This window comes from Bactrocera oleae, chromosome 3, assembly GCF_042242935.1.
Source record: "Bactrocera oleae isolate idBacOlea1 chromosome 3, idBacOlea1, whole genome shotgun sequence".
Classification (NCBI taxonomy): Eukaryota; Metazoa; Arthropoda; class Insecta; order Diptera; family Tephritidae; genus Bactrocera; species Bactrocera oleae.
The window spans coordinates 90,154,927-90,178,952 of record NC_091537.1 but is presented as its reverse complement, the minus strand read 5'-3'; the positions used below and the strand labels follow the sequence as shown (position 1 = coordinate 90,178,952).

At 35.7% G+C, this 24,026-nt stretch overlaps 2 non-coding genes across 2 annotated transcripts; both read right to left on the bottom strand.

The window, feature by feature from the left end:
- Positions 1-786: 786 nt before the first annotated feature.
- On the bottom strand, positions 787-858 carry TRNAT-UGU (transfer RNA threonine (anticodon UGU)). The gene has a single exon. It is a non-coding gene; the product is annotated as a tRNA-Thr (tRNA).
- A 4,178-nt stretch (positions 859-5,036) lies between these two features.
- TRNAT-UGU (transfer RNA threonine (anticodon UGU)) lies at positions 5,037-5,108 on the bottom strand. The gene has a single exon. It is a non-coding gene; the product is annotated as a tRNA-Thr (tRNA).
- Positions 5,109-24,026: the final 18,918 nt, after the last annotated feature.

Sequence of the window (24,026 nt, the reverse complement as noted above, 5' to 3'; positions counted from 1 at the left end):
TAGTCATTCTGCGACCGGCAAATAATAAGCCAATTGGTCAATGAACTCACATGCTCACACGAAAGCGTAAATGTGGTATATGGCCAATCATAATGCAAAATAAATCAAAACAAAACGCTCATAGTTTATGAAGTATTAATATAAAAGAAGTAACAATATTTTTATGATTTTTGTTTATAATTTTCAAAGCAAACTTGATTTACTTGTAGTTAACTCAGTGGTATATAATCTGAACTCTAAAAAATATGTAAGCAGTAATGTATCATCATCTGAGAATGTTTTTCTTTTTCATATTTTGACTTTAAAAATATTTTTTGCCAAATATTTGTTTATCGAAGCTCAATAATGCTATAAGAAACACTCCTTTGCACTCCGGACACGTTGGAGTATAGAATACTCTACAAAGCTCAGCTATGAAATCTTTTTATATGTTTCTCCAGCCTCCATATACATATGTACAAGTATGTAACTAAAATAATGATTTTAGAACCTTTGCTGGGCTTTATGCCACAAAACTGTGCTACAATAGGCCTAGACCCCATAGATATTTGAAGGGTTTTGACTCTTTTCCTGGCTTTATATCGCACTTAACAAGAAAAGATAAAATCGTTCCAAATCTTAAAATAGATCTGTAAAATAAATCCCTCTCAAAATAGCTAGGAAACTAATTGTGTAAAAACTCTTCAAAATATCTCAAAAATTATCCAGACATACAGTTTCAAAAAACGGTACCGTGAATATACGAAATGCTGGTTAGTAATATTCAAAAAATTTCACCGTTAGCTGTGCCTTCTGTGAGGATTGAACTCACGACCCCTGGTTTACAAGACCAGTGCTCTACCACTGAGCTAAAGAGGCGCTTAAAAAGTTAACCAGACTTGAAACAAGGGTTGATGATGTGAAAGATAGTAACCTAATTGATGAAATAATAGATAACTGATAAATTGATAAGAGATACACAAGTCAGTGATAAGCATCGGTGTATTTGGAAAGCTGAGAAACGTATATTTCAGAATTCGCATATTTCTTACGATCATATATAATAACGCTTCCATTTATATACCTCATGTTCATAAATATACTCAACAATTTTTTAGAATAATTTTTAAAACAAGATTAGAAAATAGAAATTGCTATTATTTTCAAAAAAATGGTACACAATTTTTTTTTTAATTTTGAAATATCTTTTTTTAATTATCAAATATGATTATATGTTATATAAAATATAATATTTTTAAAACTTTTTTTACATGTACTTTAGTAAAAATTTTATTTGTACCACCTTTTTGATTGCTAATATCCAAGCCTTTATAGCGGCGCTGAAATAAGTTTATTGACTCCGCCATTGATTAACCGAAGCTTTAAACTATTAACATTTTAATAATGAAATTAGAAAATATTTATACTGGTTTACATATCTATACATACGCGCAACTAAATCTTCATTATGCAAATCTCTAAAACAAATAAAACATCAAAATTTCCAAACCAAAACACACACGAGAACCATAACAATCGAAATTATAACGGTCAACACTTGAAATGTATTAACTGAAAATGTTAAAAAAATCAGCAAAAACATTTAAAATTTAAAATGTACTTTTAGCTGTTGATGTGCGGAATACGCTGCAAAATAAATAATTGACAGTGGCACAAATTGTATGATAAGTAGATAAAGATTTAGATAACTCTTTCAAAATGCAAAATAATGGCAAATAATATACGGAGGTTTGTAGAATTTCTGCCAAAATTTTCTCCCAAAACAAATAAGTATTTCAAAAATAAATTAGCTTTATTTTTTTTATCAATTGGTAATATTCTAAAATTCTAAAACCACGTGTATCGAGTTTGTGAATATCATTCAAAAATCATAATTTTGAAAGATGGTCGCGCCTGTGCCTAAAACTTTTATAAAACACTGTTTGGGTCTCAGAATTTAAAATTTCTGTTTTTGCGAATCAAACGAGCTGTCTAAAAATTCCCACACCGATTTGAATATCTTTAAAATCTGCCTGCCAGCATAAAGCTAGTTTTGATTCAACATTCGCAAGACGATTCTATATAAGTTGAAGTTTGGGTAGAAGCTTTCAGTAGAGAATAAGTATTTATAATAGGTGTTATTATGGAAGACAAAGGGAGTATAATGAGTCGAAACCTAATAATTTCGGCTCCTAACAAGTGCTCCACGAATTGTAGACAGCAAAGTAAGCAAATTTTTGGTGGCCAAAGCTGATGTTAGCGCTTTTTTATCCAAATTTGGAAATGCAGCAGCTTTCCTCACTCAATGGAACTCCAAAAAAATATATTTATTCAAAATAGCATGTGATCTTTCCAGTAAAAAAAAGTAATTAGATAATATCGCGTTCAATCTTATTGGCTGGAAAGGTTCATATCAGTGGTTGGAGACTGTAAGAAACTCTAAGAAAAATATTTACAGTAGTTTCCAGCCTAATTATTTGTTTTACAGAAAAGTCTAGTAGGCGAAAGAATTAAACGTGGTAGTAAATGTTTTCTAAAGTTTTTTTCTAAAAGCAGAAAACATTTTAAATAATTGCACGCAAATGCAAAGATTGTAAAATTTAAAAAATTTTTCCACATTTTTACACACTCTTTTGCAAATGTATATTACATAAATTAAATAATATATATATACGTAGGTTGCCTTTCATCTTTCAGGATTTGGTTACTCTAGTGTTGCAATCTGGCAACTCACAACTTTAACGTAAAGTTTGACATTTTTGATGTTATACATACTCAGCACGTTTTGACATACGAGCGCTATTTGCGTTGTTTACAGTAACTTATAATATTCATCTCGGCCAAAGAATTTAATTAAATCGCGAACAAAAAATGTTGCGCGATTATTATTTTACAACTTTCGACGTGGCTTAACTCAGCAAGAGTGCATCGAAGAACTTAATTCAGTGTTTTAAGATAAAGCTTTACCAAATACGAGTGTTTATCGATTGTATGCTGAATTCAATCGAGGTCGTAGATAACTACAAGACTAATTTGGTGAAGGTCGTCCAAAATCTGTTGTTGTTTCGGAGACTAAGTTTTGAAGTGAAAGTTTTTCGACACCTGAAAAGCGGTTAACACGTTCAGAACGCATCTTTGGAGTTATCCCAATCAGAGTGGCAAGAGTAATCTAATCCCAAAGTATAAAAGGCCACCCTCGTATCTTTACATATGCTGAGTAATAGCTAGTCACTGTGGTTTCTAGCAGCAACGCGTACGCGCTGATCATTGACCGTCACGCTTCAAGCGACCAATTCAAATACCTATTTTCCTGAACTTGCTCACGCGTACTCGTACGAAGCAGCGCCGTAGCAGAGCACGCGATTAAAATGAAGCAACAACGAAAACAATTTAAAACAACTAAAAAGTATCAAAAATCATGCTAGCAACATAAACAGCAGCAACAACAACCAACATGTGTGGCTAGCAAGAAAAAACGCAAAGGGAGGTGGGGCTGTCGGCCAAGGCGTATGAGCAACATGGATTTTGTGCGCGTTTTAAAAAAGTGCTTGTACATATGTTTCTATAATTAAATGTATATATGTGTGTATATGTATGTGTATTTATGTGCTTTTAATCATCACAACTCAACGCCAGTTTAGGAATGAGCGCGCAAGGCGCCGATTAGCCCACAACTAGCCGGCTGTCCGTTGCCATTTAATTGCCGCAACTTGCATGCTCACAAGCACACACACACACAGGCGCTATTTAATTCATATAAACTTAGTAGCTACTTTGTAAATTATTTACAAGCAATGCATGTGTTAAAACACAATAGGAATGTTGCCGTGTTAGCATGTGGCATGTGGCAAGCAGCATTGTTGGCGAAATTGTTGCACATACAAATTTATGCTGGCTGCTATAGGCGTAGATATGTATAAAAAATATGTGTTTATACATAGAGACGGAAAACACGCCAAATATGTGACTACACGCCTGTAAATCGTTCAAACGTTTGTGCTTCTGTATTTTTTCATTTTTTTTTTTTTTTTTGCAAATGCGGACATGCTTTCTCGCATGCAACCAAATAATATCAGATGCTTATATGTGTATGTATGTACGCAGGTATATGCTCAGACAGTGCTAATGTTATGCGGTGCCAACTCAAGGTATTTTATGCTATGTCACATAATTGGTGGTCCGTGCAGTGTTTGAACCTTTTTTTCAATTCAGGCGATTTACCATTACCATTTCATTCAGAAACTGCTATATTTAAAATAATTTTACCTTATCAATAGACACACTATTACGCCTCGAATACTCACTTTTTTTTAATTTCATTCAATTTCTTTGTAAAGTGTAAATTTTTTCAGAGAAATAAACTTTTTTTGTGGGAAGCCGCGTTTTGTCAAAAACTAAACTTTTGACTAGTCCCTCCATTACTACTTGCATTTATTTATTGTAATATTAAATTTTTTGGTTTTTGTATTTGAAAGAACTTTAAGCAAAAAAAAATTCTCACCGCCAAAAATTTTTTTCGCTGGTGCTCCTGGAGATCGGCTACGGGAATAAAGAAACACAAAATTTTTCAAAGAGAATAGCTGATACTAAATGCTGCTTAATTCAACACTGATTAAATTATTGTGTACACATTTGAAATGACCGTGAAATGTTTAGTAGTCAGCTGAACTTTTGGAATACCGTATAGCTTTGCTGATTTGCAACATATATGATAACTCGTATAGCATAGTGATATACTGTATATATCTCTTTTCACTACAATTCGCAATTTTTCGTTTTCGAATCAAAGATCTCTTAACTGCAAACTACATTACCGCAGCGCATATTTCGTAACCCAATATCATTAAGCCAGATAGCTCAGAAGTCTTCGTATTTGGTTCACACAGATGGCCAAATGAAATTGTATAAAATCCAAACAAATTTAAACCCATTCTACGAATATAATATAATAACGAAAGCTAGAAGAAGAAACTAGTAGAAGTATATATTGTATATAATTTTATAAATGCATGTAAATCAAATTCCATATTTTTTCAAAAAAATTTGAGCGTTAGCTGTGCCTCCCGTGAGGATTGAACTCACGACCCCCGGTTTACAAGACCAGTGCTCTGTCACTGAGCTAAAGAGGCGTTTGTAGTTATCGAGCTCGCATAAATTTTAGAAAAAAGCATCTTGAAAGCATAAAAACATTATGATAAAACGTAGGAAGTGATAAGAGCGTGAGCAGTTTAATAGTGTTGATAAGATGAACACACGACGCTGATAAAAACTGACTTTGTTCGATTGTTTAGAAATGCTGCATTCTACAAGAAAGAGATGTTGCGGGGTAAGCTTCGAAAATGATTTGGTTTTGGAGTAGAGTGAAAGAAATGTTGGAAAATACTAGACAGAGAGGGGAGATTATTTTTCTTCTTTTTTCACTGAATTTTCTGCACTTAAAATAACAAATTGTTTCAAAAATTCATTTTTAAATGGTTTATCGACTTTAATTCGAAATTTTCTTACCTATAAGTTGATTGAAATACAGTGGGTTCGATCGAATTACTGTAGCCGCAAAAGTACGCGCTTACGTCTGCAGTAAACTCATAGCGCTTCTTCCCTTTAGGTATTTAGCTGCCTGACTTGAGAATTTCTAATATTGAGAGGAGTTATTATATTGACAAGTATTAAGTTCTTATTGTCTACAAGAAAGTTCTAAGGAACAATGAACTTTTGAAACACAAATTTGCAAAAAAAATGTTAACGACTTTTACTACTATAGATTGAAATTTGAGATGCTGTAAAAGAATCATCACTCATTCTCTGACAGCAGCCGTGCTGCATACATAAATACTATTTAGATGCCCTCCATGTCAGAAGAAGCACTTATTTTTTGTAAGTATTCATATTAAATATACTCTCACTATTTAAGCACAACACACATTGTTCATGTTACCATTAAGTGTGGATATTTGAAGTGTATAGACATAACATATTTACGCATTAGCGCAATTATAGTATCAAATTACCAACTAGGATATTTCTTACCGTAACGACTACAACCTTTTTATCAGACAAGCTTCTAAGTCATAATTATTGTCATATCGCTAAATTGACAATTGATGTACGATGAATTTTATGTAAATAGCTGGCGATGAGTCATCAACAGCAATGTGGCAGACAGCAACCGCAGTGACTCTTCCTATGCTTTGTCTACAATTCTATAAATTTCATACAATGAGAGCTTCGTTTAGGATAAGTTAATCGCACATAAAGATTTTCTTAGTAAATATATATATTTTTATGTTTACGCAGCGTTTATCTCCTACATTTATTCGCAACATCCTTCACGCAAGGGCATCAAAGCGGAAGTGATAGTCGAAGGACGTTGACGAATCGCACGTGTGAAAAATGTTGGAGCAAATATTGTTGTTATGTTGAAACGCACACACATATAATAGTGTTTAACAGAACCGTAAAATCTCAAATGGCTACTAAAACAAAATGAACCGTTAACATAAGATGCGTAAACATTTCCGTTAAATTAAGCGTAACAGCTTGGCTATTAGAGCGCTTTAAGGACTGCACACAAACATCACAAGGTTGTCAACATTGATAGAGCGATACAACAACAAGTGCAACTTCGAAATAGCATAGCTCAACACTAAGCTGCGGAAATGACTGAGACACCAGCGAAGGCGGCACGACTGTGACAAATCCTTAATCCAACCGTCAATCTGAATATACACCCACACCGACGAGCTTACATCAATACTGTCCCATCGATTTGTTTTTTTTTTTTACATTCTGTTGCTGATTGTCAGCAGTCTTTCTTTTTGCTTTTTACTTTACTTTTTTTTTGGCTTATTTAATTTTTTTTCTTTTTCACACTTTCCGTTTTCTGTCCATCGTTATAAATTTTTTCTTCCTTTGCCTCTATGCCATGTTGTAGCTACAAATATTGTTGTTGTGCTGGTCAAGGAGTGCAGTAAATGGTTGAGAGCGCGCCAGTCTGTTGTCATGACAACAGCATAAATGCGACCAGAAGTGATTTCATGGTCCCAACCCCGGTAATGGTCAGTAAATCCAGTACATATGTACAGTTTCCATGAATATATGAGTGCGTAGCTTAATGAAGTTGTAAATGAATTTTGAACCCAGTAGGAAAAATATTAAAAAGGGTAAGGGTAAGCTAACAGTTGGGTTATCTATTGGAGACATATTCGTTCTCTGCAAAGGTGACCTCCCTGTTTTCCACATTGACTACGAACATTTAAAGTAAGGAACCGAAGTTTGTCCAATAGATGACCCCAATCAAACTAAATCTATAATCTCAAAATCTTTTAGTAAGAGCAAGAATTTGGATTCTGAATCTATCTCAAAAAGATATTAACCAGCAAAACCTCTTCAAAGCTTGTCAGCGCTCTAATTTGAATGAGCTCGACTTTGACTCACCTACTTTTTACCACACTTAGTTGACTAAGTCTTCCTAAATTTTTTAAATTGTTGTATGGTGAAAAGTGAAGATGAAAAATTATTATAATAAACTTTTTAGGAACCAACTGGATTCGTCTGCAAAAATTATTAACATACTCATATTTTGGACTCACCCACATTTTCGAGCAATAAATGCTACAAAAAAGCCTCGAAACCCATATCCAAATATGTGCGATATTTTCCGATGTGGTCTTTATTTAGGTATTATCATGCTGGGAGCTGAAATAATACGTATATTTTAGTAGAGAGCGGAATATTATGGAGGATACGAGTTAAGCGACAATTCTTAGATGCTTTGGCCTCTCCTAACTGTTCCTCAAGCTCACCTACCTCATCGTAGTTAATCTATATCTCTATCTATCTCTATAACCTCCATCTTTCCTACAATTCCTCGTCGGGTCTGCAGAACTGTTGCTTTCGCTTCCTTATTATTAGACTCCCTTATTGGAGCAACGGGTATGTGTAGACATGTATACGCTAAAAGTAAGTGGTACGCGTTGCTGACCTGTCGACTGTTTGAAAAAGAAGACCAAAATATACCCGAAAAAGCGCAAGGCTAGTGACAATGACAAACTGGGTACTACAACAATGATTATATGGGAGAGAAACATTCATGAAAGGCAGTTAGAGTAGGTAACCTCGGGGAAAGTTGAGTTCAAGGATATTTTTGAGCGGCCTTTCATTGTCAAATACAACAACTAATAGCTATAACGGTGCCTGCTGTACATAAAATCACACAGCATAAATATGTATTAGGTGGGAGAAGGAGAGCGCATAGTATATATTTTTAGAAAATATGGCAATATTGTGTAAGAATACTTTGCACTCATACCATGGACAAAAAAGATAATTATATACATACAACAGAAGCAACAAAGTAAGTCCATAGGTGCGTAGCTGTGCTAAAACGAAGGTACAAGAGAGAAAGAGGGAGAGAGATAAATGCTAGCGTGTATCAAGTGTGAGTGAGCAGCTATTACGAGGTGCCGCTGCAGCATCCTTTATGAGAGCGCCAAAATTTATTATTCTTTGCAGCATGAAATCTATGCTCTCAATCTCTCTCTCATGCATGCACTCTCTGAGCATACAATTTTCTGCAAGAACAGCTCAATTAGCCTCGAGTTGCGCATTAAATTGCTGAGCATCGTAGCTGCACGCTCGCACTCCCGAAAGTATACCACGAATGTTATGTCACTTTATGTTGCTGTCGTCAAATGTTGTATAACTCTATCATAAAATGTTATGTTAATTCCCGTGTTCACTCAAGCATGCGGTTATTTCGATTCAACGCACTCGCTCGCACTTCTGTGACGTCATTTGTGGCATAGCAAGTGCATATCCGAGTGTACTCACCACATGTCACGTGCAGCATTTACACATTTTCAACACAATGACGTCAAAGTGTTGGCCCTGAATGGCTATGAAGTATGAGGGCTCATTTAATAAGCTGATTTATGCAGTTAAATATGACGTCATGGTTGATTTAAAGAAAGCTGGCATGTGAGTAACTCATTTGAGAGCATTGAAGTAGCGTTGATTAAGACATTTATGGCAAATTTAAATGTTTTTCTATACTAAAGACAACTCAGTAATATAGCTTAGACCCCAACCTTGACGGTTGTTTTAGAAGACTTTAACTTGCCTAAAACCTTGGAAACCTCACAAAGTTCAAATAATTAGTCGGTGTATCTTTTCCAAATACCAATTTTTGAAATCCGTTTAAAAAAATACTGAAACTATACACGGATGCCAAAAATAGTGTTGATGATCTTAGCAAGAGGCCAGTTAAAATTGTTCTCTTTGCCGAAATGTTAGTAACACTTCATATTTATATGATTTCGTGTCTTCAAATTGGGAGGGGTTTGTGAAACATTTTTAGAAGGATTACACTACTTCAGAATTTACTCAATTAGGATTTATGTTTCAGTGGAAAGGCGCAAGTTAGTTGTCATCGAAATCACTTAATGAACCGTGCGGTTTCATTGAGTTCGGACCATAGGGAAAGCTGTCGTCTTAGGTGAGTTTGTTTCATGGGACATGCAAAGAGGTGATTTAGAGTCGTGCGAGAACCTATTGCATGCAGAACATATGTTTGGTATATGGGATCGATTCTAGATAAGAAAAAATTTGACCAGCTGCGCGAGAGTTACTTTGGATTCACTCGAGCTTTTTTTATGTAATGGGTGTTGGCTGAACTCCAAAGACACCATTCACTAGAAGGAAGTCAGTAAAGGTGTTAATAGCTCCACTCTGTATGGCGTTCGGTATTTGTGTGAAGCTTTCTTTATGTTTCTCTTTATGTTCCTTAATTGAAAGTATATGGGCCTTGCAGTGTAGGCTTTCGATGAGACACATCAAGAATCAACTTGTTATTGAGCGGAGTTCAGTATTCTAACAAATCTGGATATTCTTCATCTGCATCCTACTGCTTCCAGGTGAACGTACTGCTGTTACATTGTTGATGACCGGCCGGTCGGTAGTGTTGTCAAATATGTTTCTTTGTCTCTTTTCCAAGTGCTGCCAGACAGCGACTTCCGAATTATATTATAGCTCTGTACTTTGGTATAATAGCAGTCTTTTGTGGCGTGAAGTGGTACAGGCTGTCGAGCGTAGCACCTAAAATGTTAGAATTTATTGTCGTGGGCTAAAATGTTAGGGTTCAGTCGAAAGAGTACCGAATCTATTTCGTTCCAGTTCATGAATATGGTCGCTGTATGGTATGGTAAGCGAAAATGTTATGCTCCTTACAGAAAAGAAGCAAGAAAGGTCGTGGATTATATTATACTTATTCGTCTTTTTATTTGTCTCCTCAGACCTCACGTTTTGTAATAGATTCCGGGATATGAACTACCGAAGAGTCGTGTAGTAGTCACACTCAATATTTTGCAACGCGCTACACTCATTTGCAACACGGAAATATTGTAATTTTCACTTTCTACTCGGCGCTGACATAAATTCGCCACAAAATGCGAGTACTCAGTGCCTTCTGCCATATATTAGCGGCTGTTGCGACCGCATTGCCATGTAAGAGCGTCAACACCGCTGAAGGTTTTCAGGTCTGGGTCGGCTGTGCGCGCTGACAGCGAACACAACTTGCAACGGCACGTAGTGACTTGCCAGAGTTTAACGGTAAAATCAGTTTATTTATCAATTTTATGCGTCGTCTGTCTGTGCATGACTATTCCCGGCTATTTATGTGCGCTTATGCGCGTGTCGGTGGCTTTGTATGGTATGTGTGTGTGTGTGTCTTGCGGAGAAATGAAGAAGAGTGAAAGTGTTGATGGCGGAATTGTGCCAGTGCCAGTGAAAATGTATGGTGTATGCTACAAAAATATGTTTACTAGCAAGTGTATCACAGCCACATCAGCAACAACAACAATAACAACCAGCAGCCGCCAGTCAGCAATCAGCCAACAAGAGCCGTCAGCATTTTCTGTGCGTCAACTTGCCATATAGGCGATTTGTTATTGTTTTAGTTGCCTCAAGCATGCGCTTGTGCTTGCTGCTGTTGTTGTTGTTTTTGCTATTTTGCTATTGCACGCATTTACAACAACATACAACTCGTGCATGCGTTCAAGCGCGTGTGCAAGTGAAATTTTCCATACGCCACGGTGTTTATAAACAACAACAAACACAAAACAACAACAATGTTCAACTTGCAACATTTGGGTGGCTGTATATTATGCTGCAACAGCAACAACAACAACAAGTTAATGCGTACATATGTTGGTATAGTTTTCCGCTTTCCTAGCCTATGATGTTTTCAGAGATTAACAACAACAACAACAATAACACAAATAGCTATAAAATCATTTGAAGAGCAGCAACTAAAAGCAAAGCAACACTTTCCATATAAATTATATTTTCTTCTTCCAAGCTTTTTTCCTTCCAAGTATGTGCAAAGTTGTTGTTGTTGCTATGTTGTCATTGCTGCTGTTACACCACATACTAAATCACTGTTTACCGTTGTTTACAATGCAATGCGCTTAACTGTTGCAAGCCACTTGCCACTGCCTGCCTCTTCGTTCACCCGAGGCGCGCTCACCGCTTGACTCTTGGCGCGTCTCGCCGGCTATTTCGGTTTGTTTATGTTGTGTTGCTACCATTTATTTGCCACTACGTTGGCGCATTTTATTCCGGTATATTTGAAAATAAATTTCTTGTTGTTGTAAACAAAACTAACAAGTTTATACCCTAAGCAAAGTATATTGAATTTGTAACGCCCAGAAAGAAAGGTCGAAGACCCTATTAGGCACATATAAACAAACTTATATTGAATATACTTGTACGACATGAAAAGCCTGACGAGATGAGTCGATTATGTCATATTCGTCTCTCTGTATATACGCGCACTAGTCTCTCATTTTTTGAGTTATCATTCTAAAATTTTGCACACGTTTTTTGCTCCTCAAGCAGCTGCTCATCTGTTGGAACCGCCGATATCGGACCACTATAGGTTATAGCTGCCATACAAACCGAACGTTTGGCTTCCAGTCCTTGTATAGGAAAGATTTTTATTTGACGCGATATCTTTACGAAATTTCCTTAAAATAACTCTAACAATTTCTGAAGAAATCTTTGTGATAGAACCACTATAACATGTAGCTGCTATACAAACTGATCGATTAATATCAAGTTTTGGCATGGATTATTATCCAAAGGAGCGCTACAATATCCAAAAATATTATTCAGATCGAACCACTATAGCATATCGCTGTCATACAAACTGACCGCTCAAGATCAAGATAAATTTCTGTAAATGCTATATAAATACCCTTTTATGCTATAAGAAATGCGCTTGTGAAGGGTATTATAGCTACGTTGCCGCCGAAGTTAAAATTTTTTCTTGTTTTTGTTTTTATTAATTTTTCGTAAATATTTCTTGAGTGCGTAAGTACGCATGACAGCGCACAGCCACATGCGGCAGGTTGCGTCTGGACGCTGGCGGGCGGGAAGCGATGCGCGAAATAATGTAATTACCCTCCACTACATATTGCATTACACATTACACGCGTGCGTCTTTTAAGTAATTACATTTTCTTTTTTTCTATTTAAAAGCTTTGTTATGTTATTTTGGTTATGTTATTATTTCCTCGCTGCTGGCCGCGTATGAGGAAAGTGTTGCATTGCGTCTTGCTTCGACGATTGGGTAATTTATAAATTACCTACTCACACACAGGTGTATTTAGAAATACTTACACACACCTAAAACTATATTATTTTTATTATATGCAGTTGCTACTGTTGCTCGCAAGCGCACTACACTCCCAACTCTCGCCAACATTGTTACGCTGGCAAAATGCAAGTACTTGTAAAATGTAATCGCCGCTGAAAATAGTAAGTAATAATCGTAATAGCGAAGAAGTGAAACCGAGCTGCTCAAATGAGGAAGTTTTATGCGCTGAAATTGAAAATCGTTAACGAACGGTAAAGATAAAAAATCAAGCAAATAACTTTTAGGTGAAATTGAGCGAAACGTAGAGATGAGCATGAAGTTTCAGTTGCAAAATTTGAGTATATTTATTTGGAAGTGTGAGAAACGATTTTCAGGGATTCATAAAAAATTGATTGACCTTGATATTAGGCTGAATTTCCTAGTCCATTTGACTTAATATCCACACATCTAAAAGTCTAGTTCAACAGTAAGTCATTCCACTATATCCACAAGAATGATCGTTTAACATCAATTCCAGGTTATTTTAGCGATCATAAAATAATTTTGTAATATTTTTAATCTTACAAGTATTCACTTACATATTTCTTATTCCTAAGCTATATGTGATGCAAATATCTATGTATATATATCAATCTAAATCTTTCTGGGTACACCAATTACTAATATAGCAGAACGAGACTAGTCGTCTTTAGAAGATATCTGCAAAATTACTTTTTTCTTTGTGTTTAGATTTCCTAGAAGTCTTAGCTTGAACCCTTGAACCATCTAATTATACATAGGATGCATTAATATGCTAAACTACGCTGGTGCAAACTCTCTGAAGACCTTTGTAAAACCACTGAAAAGCTGTATGCTATTGAACGCTTCAAGCATTGATTCAAAACCAGTTAGAATAATGTTGTTCCTTTCCTGAGCGAAAGTACAATACAATCAACATTAAAAAAATCATGGGTAGATTAATAGATTACGTCGTGGACAATTGCGGCTGACATGCGTTGAAACCTACGGTAATATAGTTTACTATGTATTTTGGTACCGCCGACTTCATTCTATGTAGACTCCATTTAGAGCCTTCGATGTACGGTATATTTATATGAAAAGATAATATATGGCACGTAGATATACCACGGGTATAGAATATTTCTGTCTATTTTCCTAGAGCCTCTCCAATTACGAATACAAGGTGCTCATTGCTTTCATTATAATCAAGGCTTCAAAATACTTACATTTTCTAACTCATACCACTCGTTTAAACATATGACTCTGTTAATCATTGCTGGCTCTTTTTCTCCAGAACTTAATGTACTAATCACGTGCTGTTTCAGCTTAGGTATCTTCATTTATGTTTGTCTCATATAATTTTGAATAGTTCCGTTTGATTTTCTTTATATTTCTATTTGTTAGTAATTTTTGGTTTCTGTACCCAAGTCAGTTCTCCGGTTAAGTTCAGGTCAGCTTAGGTTAGGTAAATAGGCCGATTTTTCGAGAGGCAACAAATAATACTACTTGGGCAGCTAGAGACGCCTGTCCGTTGTGATGCCCAGAAAGCGCTTAGAACCTGTCACAAATTTATTGAGACGGCTAATATCAAATCTAGCCAATACGCCTTGTTCCTAGAAAGTAGGTCACCGGAATCAATCGATAGGTAAGCAGTTGAGGAGAAAACGTCTAGATATTTCCAACTTATATTCTTATTATCCGCGTGAGTGCCAAGGGGACAATGTACACTTTGTACACTTATCATTGTGGCGATGTGAATCTTGTTAAGAGCTAGCAGTTCAAAGCACCTTTTACATTCCACTCTGGGCCAGAAAGCTTGCGCTTTATATCCGTTTCTCTTCTAATGCCGTTACCAGTCGCTGAATCCCTGTCACTTACTTCTTGTTAGTTCAATAACGATGTTATAGCATGGTGAATTTCAAGTAAGTCATGTTGGCTTATTTATTTCAAGGAATACGACTTAGTTTTATAATATCTGAAAGGTAACCCTGTGGAAAGTCTGTTCGATCTGTACATCTCAGAATATTGCAAACATGTTACTAATCATTTCCTATGAAGACACTTTAGTGAATCCTTATTCCCTTTTATATTTTATGTTTTATTCTTTAATCAAGTTTCATTCTCTGAACATAAAATGCTTAAAAATAAAGAACCCAGTTCATCACTCATTCTTTCGTTGATCGCATATGGGCAGCAGACATTTTCAAGTCATCAGTAAGCCTGCTTCATCAATCTCCCTCTAACAATCAATCTACCAGTTAATTGCCTCTAAACTGAACTATTAAGACGAAATTTTTACTGGTAACTCTTTTCAACAATCATTAACCAGAAAAGAAATTAATTTAGAAGGAAGTGTTGAAAATTTACGACCATCCTCTAGGTAATGAACTTTTAAGGGGGTTCCCACTGCGCACTGGGAGTCAATTATAACACTGATTTGATAATAAATTGGTCGGACAATTGGACAAATGTGACAGACTGAGATTGAAATTTCACAAATGGACGCTTTTAGAGTCGCAGTAACGCTCATTTTGCTTCGTTTAAAATTGTTTAACAAGCACTTTCTCCAATATACATACATATATACATATACTTACATATATATATAATATAATTATTAATGTATTTTCATTGCTAATTGCCAGTTATATGTGCTGACAGTCTGTGCAGTCATAAAATCAGCCGCTCGACATTGATTAGCCATAGTTGGCACCTGTTAACGCTGCTTTATTGCACGTACAATGGGAACTACGGCTGAAACGATTTCAACGAAGAGAGCGAAAAACGCGTTAAATGACGAAATGCAACGAAATGCTTTGTAAAGCGATACAGTGACTATCAATTACCGTGATATGTACGTATATACATATGAAAGCGTGCCGTGAATCATTTTAAAATGCACAAAACATAATTTTCATGGTTACTTGTTAAAAAGTAAATAAATAAAATAAAATTTTGTTGTCACTTTTTATAAAGCTTTTTTTTTTTGAGCTGCTGTGGGAAAACAACAACCAGCTGAATTACAAAAAAAAAAAAAAAAACAAGGAAATTGTTTTGTTGTTTTTGTTAATTTAATTTTTTTTTTAGGTTTATACCCTTAACAAGGTATATTTGCCACCAAATCTGTTGCACTCAGAAGGAAATGTCGGAGATAGTGAGATATCAATCTGAAATTTTGCACACGTCCTTTTCTCTTCAAGAAACTATACACTTGCAGGAGCTGCCGATATTTAACCATTATAGCATATAGTTGTCATACAAATCGATAGATCAAAATCAAGTTTTCGAACAAATTGTTAAGATCCGATACTTCTAGCATATAGCTTCCATACAAATTGACCGCTCAAACTGAAGTTTCTGTATGGCAAACTTTTTTTACTTGACAAGATATCTTCCCGAAATTCGGCATAGATTACTGTCCAAAGCAGCGCTACAATCCTCGTAAAAATTCTGCAGATCGGACCACTATTACATATAGCTGCCATATAAGCTGACCAATCAAAGTCAGGAAAAATATCTTTTAACAGCTATAAAAAATGCACATGTGAAGGGTATTATAGCTTCGGTGCAACAAATGCTTATATATTTTCTTTTTTGTTTTTGCTTTTACTTCAATTTTTTCCTCATCCGTATTTTGTGCTGCTTTAATTAATGCTTGTTCGCAGTGTAATCCTCATGATCGCCTCCCATACACATACATACATACATATATGCAACGCACGCTATATACAAACAAATATGCATGCGAATCTGTATGTATGTACATATGTATGCACTTGTTTTTCGTGCACGCTTGACTAAGCGCTTTTCTTTGTATTTGCGCGCTGTCCGCCTGTTCGCCTCGAGCGGACACTTGCATCGCAGCTACGCACTAATTTGGCTGCAACAGGAAGTCTGCAGTTAATCCAGTGTCAGCCAAGCAGCCAATTGTGCTTGCTGCTTTGTTTTTACACATTTTTTGCTGCTACTTTTTCATGCCACGGACTCCAATCGTCACTGCGCCAACCGTCAATTAAAACATGTAAATTATTTTTATTTCTTTATTTTGTTGTTTTTGCTATTTTTAGTAGCACATTTTTCTTTATTTTCATTTTCATTGCGAATTTCTCAATGTAAACATTGCAAGTATGTGTCGGCTGTGTGTGAAAATGTGCAAGCCTGTGTACAGTTATATACTTAGTTTAGAGCATCTGAAGCGCCATAACTCATCAAAATTATTATACTTAAAGAGGCGAATATTTGTGCGAATATTTGTGCAATGTATTGGTGTATTTCCGTTTGTTGTATAAGGAAATTGTTATTGCACGAGGGATGCTCTTCCGGCCGTTGGCAAACTAAGGCTGCACATGATCACACGCTAACCTTGATTGTTTTAGCATAGCACTGAATTTCCATTTCATATTACAAGGTTTCATCCTTCTGCGTTATATTAAAGAGCTGTGACATTCTCTTGATGCTTAGGCCAATGCATCGGGAACCTTCGACGGGCAGTTTCTTCACACACACCTGCGAGGGATTTATGGGCGGTGCGAAGCCTCTGGAGTTGAGGTGCAGTGAGCTTTTTCACGGCTTTCAGAGAGGCGTGAATATTCTCCGATAACAGAACTGCAATTCTGTTGTTCGAGAGTGTTTGACCTCTTTATCATCAGCATAATGCTACTATGTTATATGTCTTGTTTTAAAGTCGCATAACACCGGAATTAAGGACGCCTTTATCAACTATATATGTATATATATATATCTATGCACCTCCCATGAGTTTGGCAAGCGCTGAATAACAACTGCTGTATGGAAGAAGGCGAGGCCGAATCAACTAGACACTTTCTCAACTGTCCAGCTTTTGCCAGATCGAGATTGAAACATCTCGGTAGTCACACTTTCGGCGAAGCTGGCAAAATCACTGTTATTGTTATTAGCTGCCTTAAAATCTGATGATCCATGTCTATCAATCTATAGCAATATCGGTCATTCATTCGATTCTTTTTTTTTGGAAGGGAAATCGCGCAGTGCATTTAAAGAGCCTTTGGATGATGTATACGGAAACACTAATCACGCCAGAGAGCAAAAAACAATCGAAACAGTGGACTTCATCCGGCGAACCTTCTGCGCAGAAGGCGAATACTGTCCTCTTGGTCGGAAAGGCGATGCCCAAGTGGATAAGCGAGCCGTGATCTACAATCATTACTTCGAGAAAGGCAAAACGATCACAGGGCTCTAATATGCCGAATTATTGAATCGATTCGACACATAACTGCCAAAAATGGCGAAAAAAAAGTACGGCTACAACATGACAAGTCACCCGTTCGCACTTTCACTGTCGACAAAGCCAAATTTTTCGACGATTTTGATTTTAAATTTGAACTTATTTTTCAGACAGTTCAAAGAAGTAGGAGCGTCGTTTTGTCAAGTGTACCTAACTAAATGACTTTTTTAAAAATATTTTTGAGCTGCACTAATCGCTTGGAATTCGTATGTGATATATAATATTTGCTAGGAAACAATTGTGTGGGTGGTACTGCTAAAAATTGCTCATTCAGTACTAAGTACCACCCTAAACCATAAGCATATAAGCCTAATATAACAATCGTGTTATTGAAACAGCCTACTAATAGCGTCAATGTCAAGGCGTTGTATCAAAACCGCGACACGTTCCAGCGCGATGAATGTCAAATAATCAAAAAACTTGAACTTTTAATTCACACCAGCTAATGCTTTATATGGTCATACATATCTACATATTCATAAGCGGCATTTGCACTCTCACTACCAGCGTGATTTCCGCTTTAACGCTTTAACGGTGTTTTCAAGCGCAGCTGTGACGTTGAAATTTGGTAACTGTTACTGTTACTGTTATAGTTGTGTTTTGTTTTGTTTCTGTGCTTTGTTTTGTTTAATTTTCATTTTCTCACTTTACGCTTTTCGTTAGCAATTTGCACGCGATTTTTTTCACTGCCATTTCACTTGCTATCCGTGCGATTTCCGGTGTTTTATTTTCGTCAAAGCGAGCGACGATGTTTGGCTGTCAAAATGTCAGTTGTTGTTTGCTTTAAATTGTTGCATGTTGTTGTTTTGTTAGCTTTGTGTGATTTATTGTTTATTTAACTTATGATTTACACGTTGTGAACAATTTGATTTCATGTAATTTTTTTTTACCCATTTCCTACTTTTTCTGTGATTTTCACACACTGACCTGAATTGTGGGTTTGCAAAATGCAAGAAATTGTGCATAATATTTGTTTTGCTTGCAATAATAATATATTATATACATATAATAATAAATTCAGAAATAATTCTCAGCAGCCAGTTTTAGGTGAGTGCATGAAATGAAAGTTAAATTTAATTGCAATAAAAATTAACACATTAAAAAATTTCCAAAAATCACTTAAACCAAAATTATAAATATTTACGGTATTAAGATGTCGAAGAATAACGGAAATTTTATTGTATGCATGTATAAGTACAGATATTCACCCACAGATCTCAATTTCATCTTCACTGTACTGGCTTTCAATAATAAATATTTGTCTGCAAAAACAGCATCTGTTACCGTTACCTTTTTTGTACAAATTTCCATCGCATTGACATAAATAATTAGCTGTGTGCCATTGAATTATCAAACTTTTTGTTGATAAATATGTATGTAGGCGTGCAAGTGCCAAGGTTGCAATTTCAAGATTACCCATTTTGGGAACAAGGTCGGCTTTGCACATGTTTTTGCCAATGTTACAATACATACATATGGTGAGATTAATCACTTATTGAAATTGTAAATAAATATTAGTACTTTCAATTATTAACAATTGTATAGCAAATATACTTTTTTAAATGCATTATAATGTTTATAAATTTTGACCATAATGAAACTAACGTTAAGAATTATATGGCATTCCTTCGATCTGATCGCACAGAGGGCGCTCGTTAAGCTCTAAATTAATAAACTATAAACAGAACTCTCACAGCAGCCTCTCCATAACATCAAAAGCAGTTGTGATGAAGAAAATAGTTCAACCAACCCTTATTCTAATTTCTCGATAAAAATACCTGACTCATGCCACAATATCGTAATAGTAGTTCTGGTAAAATATTGAATCAGTATAAGTAAGAAACTCAAAAAAATTAAAAAATAACAATATTATGGCTACATGTCTATTTCGGAAAAAATTCTACGCTTGTCTTAGATTTAAACAATAAGATTATAATTTATTAAATTTTCGAGTATATTTCATGCTTACAAAATCTCTATTCAATAATCCATGAGAGGTTTAAAAGCAAAAAAAAAACATATTTACCAAATAAAATCAGAAACTAATGCGCAGTTTCTTAGAAATATTAGAAATTACTACAATATATAATTATATTATATTTTTTCTGACTATAGCGTCTCAATCCTTTTCCTATTTTAAAAATTGAGAAAAGACTTGTCTCAATTAATTTATTTACACCAAAAAGTAGGCCACAATGATTTTCGACCAGTTTTTAGGTCAAAAGCAAATTGTCGCCCACATTTATGGAGCAAAATAAAATTATAGCCAAGTCTCACACCTAAATTTTTTTTTACAAATACTAGGTTTAGTAAAAATAAATCCATTAGTTTTCTAGATTATATTCAAATTTGAGGAATGCACTGCGACCTGTGGTCTATTGCTCCCTCTCCTGTTATTACAGCACTTCGTTTAACCTCACCTCATAGAGGCTTAGTAAAGTTCCTGGGTTACTGGTTCTGATATATTCTCTCACCGAATTTAATTGTCCGATTGTCTGACACCTTCTTCTTGCGATTGTGGGTAAATGCAGGAGTATGTGCTCCGAGGTCTCCGCTTTATGGTCGCAAAAGCATTGATTCGTGAAACATTACTTAAATCTGTTCAGATGACACCGCTGCTTGCAGTGATCTCTAAAAAATCGAACAAGCTACCTTAATTTGTCTCTGGGAAGAGCGTTTAGTTTCTTGAACCGTTCTGTATTATACTCTCCCAGAAACATCATTACCTGTCGAAGTCCAATCACTTGTTGTCAGTGGTCCTATTCGCTCTTTCCTCTTTGCGTAACTCCTCTCTTAATGTGTGGAGTCCCACAGCGAAGAAAGGTTTCGGTTTTATCGGAATGGTTGCCGCACCTTTTTTCGTCATTCTCAATATAGTTATTTTCTAGTATGATTTCAGCGCACCTACTAATGGCGTAAGCGTCAGCTTAAAAAACCTGACAGTTTGCTACGTGGTTTCACTACATCAGCTCAATTCCATCTGCCGTTTTCGAGCCGTCTGTGTACCATTGCATTGTACTACTACGAAGGTACTTCTCAATGATGGAGTCCTCCCATTTACTTTTGCTGCTCAGTGAGACTTTGAAACCAAGGAAAAAAGGAGTATCAATGGTAGACTCTTATTACTTTGTTCTTACCATGCCCTGATGACAGACTTAGTTTTCTAAGGGACGGCTTTAGTAATCTGTATCTTGCGTTGTAAACATAAGATCGGTTTACGCTTAAGGCATTAGAAAGAACAGATTTTGTATTAAAAAAAACTTCTCAGATAATTTTGTGATTGCTTAAACTATGCTTTATTGATCAAAAAGTATCCCATATTTTTATTTTAGCGAGTGCATGTCTGCTTTGCACATCTGGTTTACATGTTACTTATATTCAAGTGCTTTTCAGGTCCAAAACAAAGTATTGCCTACATTTAGGGTGAATTTATAAGATTTCAGTCAAGTTTCATACCCGAATTAATTTCTACAAATATTTCAATAATTTAGGATCGTGAAATCTACCCATTTTTATTAAATTTTATTTATATAAATTACAACAAAACAAAATTTAAATATAATATATTACATTAGTTTGCAATTGAAATAAAAGCGTCATTAACGTTGAGCTTGGTTTTGTACAACAATAACTATGCTTCCTTGTTCTCTATTGTATTATACATATATATCTATCATCTATAAGAGGCCACACATTACAGCCAGACAAAAGTCTATTCATAATTATTGTCACAAAAGACTTGAGCAATCACAACAACATGTATGCTAGTCGTGTGGGTGTGTCCACGGTAGCGCCTTGTAAACTCACGCTTCCACACAAAAGCTGCACACACAAACTCACATACAAACATATCGGTATATAAATAAGTACATATAAATATAAAGCAAAGCGTTTTGCCGCGCCAATCATCGTCAGCGTGTTTATTAGCTTTAGCGACAGCTACTTAACTGACAAGTGTCACGCTCCATACGCCAGCTAGTGTGCGACAGACAGCATGATCTATACGCAAATGTTTATATGTAAATATGTACTTGCTTACACATATGTATATATGTATGTGTGCAGGTGAGTGTGTATTATTTACTGCATACCAACAAAAGACAGTTGTGCGCTTTTTTTCTATCGAATGTAATTGTTTATGACAATGCAACGGAATGCAAGCAAAGAATCTTCGAGTTGCAACACAGTGCACACACTGTTTATAACAAAGAAAGCAGAAAGATATAGAAATGATGAGCAACAATGGAAAATATTATAGATGCATACTTCATACAAAAATACGAGACTGATTCATAAGTTAATAAAGAAAAACAGGACAAGTGGCAAACTGTTAATATAAATAGCGAAATGGAAATATTTTGCTGCTAAGGTGTCTTCAAAAACAGTTCATTGTGAACCAATCTCGATCACATAGTGGTAAATTAATATGAACACCTTCTAACTAAACTAAAAGAGTCGTTCGACATGTTGTTCCAATTAGCTGAAACTTCAATGATTGCCATCCATTCAAATGTAAAAAGACTTTTGATGCGTCCGTTTTACATAAATATAAAAGTGCTCAAAGTATATAAAAGTCCCTCGTAGAATCTAAATAATTTGTTTTGTCAATGGATAAATCTTAAAAATGCCAAAACTAATAAAAAAAAGATCGGATATATCAAATATACTTTTATTACTCATATTTGGAGTTCTTGATGAAATGATTATGTCTTCATCGCCCACAGTTTGAAGTACCACTATCTGATATAGACTATAATTTCTAAGACTGCCAATAATGTCGTCTAAAGTTAGGTTTCGTTAGGTTATACTGGCCGGCTGACACGCCATACATAGAACTAATGGTCCTTAGTAACGGCAGATGAAGGTACAGTTTAATTTTAGCTGAAGTATTCGTCATACAGGACGTCAACGGTTTTTTCGAACCTTAAGAGCGCTTTGCTGTCCGTTCCCATGACAGTTGGGTCTAAGTAACTGGAACGACGCGAATTTTTATACGCCCAACAGCGACGGCATGTACAATTTTGATACTTCATCTAGTCCCTTGAACTGAGAAGATGCTAAAAATCTAAGCTGATTTCTACATAATGTTGGACAGTAGCATAGGTGGTGTTCCTGCATCGATCTCATGCCTACTTTACAGCACTTTCTGCATTTATCATCATTACTTATGTCCATCCAGCACGCATGTGATGTCAATAGGTTGTGAGCTGTCATTAAGCCAACAACCGTCCTGCAGTCTTTTCGAAACCACATGAGTAAAAAGCAAGCGTGTTTTCTTTCGGGGATCTTACACATAGTCTTGGCGATCCTGCATTATCCTTATCCCCTAACCCTGGTCCGTCTGTCAGCCCTTTCGGAAATTTCATTGTATATCGTTTTTAGTTACTTCCGTATTTTCTGTACTGATAGATAGCCAGACGAATGGCACTTTTAAAAATCTCATTAGCTATTTAATTTCCCGGAATTCCTTTGTGGCTTAGAACCCAGTACATATGCAGCAGCTTTCCGGCACCCACTACGTCTATTGCCTCCCTGCTTCTAAAGACATTTTCTTACGTCGAAAGTTAAGCATTAAGAACACTCAGACGAGATATGTTTGCAAATGTAAGCTCCTCTAATTTCTTTAAGAAAATTAAAATCAATACATTGCTTCCCTCCAAAATATGGTATCACAGACACTGGTCCATACAATCCAAATTATCGTACAAGTAAAGAATTTTACAAAATTTCTCTAAGTCTACACAAAGTTCGATGTAGATTAAATGCAATTACTACTTTAGGCTAGGAACATAGTACACATAGAACACAAGGTGACAATATATCAATAATCAATTGAGTAATTCGACAGCATATTCATAAACCCTCGTCTTGTCACAAGTAATCATACGTTCAATGAACAGTCTTCAGCTACATTGTCGAGCATCACTTTTGCGACCTCTACTCGATGTTATTTTTGAAAAAGATTCAGGTATTTTGGTACAAGTCTACCATTGACATTCGCTGCTATCTTTCTGATAGCAACACGAATATTTTTTCGAGGTCGATCGTCATTAACAGAGGTGGGTGGACAACTCACATGTGGCAAGTTTTCGATGACTTCACGACCTTCTCTGAATGCTTTATGCCACTCAA